The sequence below is a fragment of the Chiloscyllium plagiosum genome, unplaced genomic scaffold (genome assembly GCF_004010195.1).
Source record: "Chiloscyllium plagiosum isolate BGI_BamShark_2017 unplaced genomic scaffold, ASM401019v2 scaf_5150, whole genome shotgun sequence".
Lineage (NCBI taxonomy): Eukaryota > Metazoa > Chordata > Chondrichthyes > Orectolobiformes > Hemiscylliidae > Chiloscyllium > Chiloscyllium plagiosum.
The window spans coordinates 8,720-10,380 of record NW_025215287.1 but is presented as its reverse complement, the minus strand read 5'-3'; positions in this window follow the sequence as shown (position 1 = coordinate 10,380).

Sequence of the window (1,661 nt, the reverse complement as noted above, 5' to 3'; positions counted from 1 at the left end):
AGCAGTGCAGTGGGAAAGGCACCTCATATGGACTGCAATAGGACTTTCGACATATTGTTCCAGGCCAGTTACAGAGCTCCAGGAATTCTGAACGAGGATCTGAAAAATGCATTGATTGAAGGAGGAGAATCAAGAAAACAGTATAAGGCTGATGAGATCAGCAGGCTTTCTTAGTCTAACTCTGTGCGATACATTATTTTCTGTTTCAAAAATATACAATCCGGAGCTCAACCCACTCAGAGCAATATAAGCTCAGAAACAAATCATTCAGTCCAACACATCCATGCTGAACTGATATCTGATGTAAATCTCATCCTATTTGGCACAATCTGGCCCATGTTCCTCTGAACCCTTTTTAATTCCTACACCCACCCAGACACCTTTTAAATGTTGTAATTGTAACAGCCTCAAACACGTCCTCTGGCAGCTCATGAACACAGTGCCCTCTGCGTGAAAAATGTTCCCCTTAGGTCCCTTATATGTTTTGCTCTCAACTTTAACATATGCCATCTCCTTCTGGACTCCCCCACCACAGGAAAATCACCTTGCCTTTTTACCCTATTGAGGACCTTCATGATTTTGGGAACCTCTATGAGGTTACCCCTCAGCCACTGACGCTCCAGGGATAATAGCCTCAACCTATACAGTCTTACCCTCCAGCACAAAACTCTCCAACCTTGGCAACATCCTTGTAAATCTTTTCTGAACCTTTTAAAGTTTCACAACACCCTTCTTATAGGAGGGAGTCCAGAATTGCACATTACGTACCAAAAGTGGCCGAACCAATACCGTAACATGACCTCCCAAATCCTTTACACAATTAACGGAGAAATAAAGACAAAAATGACAAACGCTTTCTTCACTATCCTATCGAAATGTTAGTCCATCTTCAAAGATCTATGAAGCTGCACTCCAGGTCTATTTGTTTAGCAACATCCCTAGTACCTTGTCATTCAGTGGAGAAGTCTTGCTCTCTTTTGCCTTTCCAAATGCAGCACCTCAGACTTATCTAAATTAATCTCCATCTGCCAGTCCTCAGCCCATTGGCCCATCTGATCAAGATCCCGTTGTCCTCTGAGGGAACCATCTTCACTGTCCTCCACACCTCCAATTTCACTGTCATCTGCAAACTTACTAACCATTTGTCCTATGATCACATCCAAATCATTTATATAAATGACAAAACAACAGTGGACCCAGCACCGATCCTTGTGGCACACCGCTGGTCACAGGCCTCCAGTCTGAAAAGCAACCCTCCCCCACCACCCTCTGTCTTCTACCTTCGAGCCAGTTCTCTACCCAAAGGGTAATTCTACTGCCCCAGTACACAAGTTTGAAAATATGACGTGTGTCTCAAAAGTATAACAAGAAGCTATTCCTGATGACAACAGGCGGGTCAGTTTGCCACCGGTGCTGTTTACACTTGGAATATACCTGGAGCAGAGCAACACAAACCCAACTGGAGAGGGTGGCTCTGTATAAGGAGAGTCAGTGTGGAGTTAAAATTCAACATACGTGATGGAATAAAATAAAAGGTTAATGAAGGTAAGGCCCTCCAATCTGGTTCACAAATTATTACATAAGAGACTGGATAAAAACTGAAGCCATTGTAATAAATGGCTCAAGCTCACCATGGGGAATTAATGTGCTCGGACGGAAAA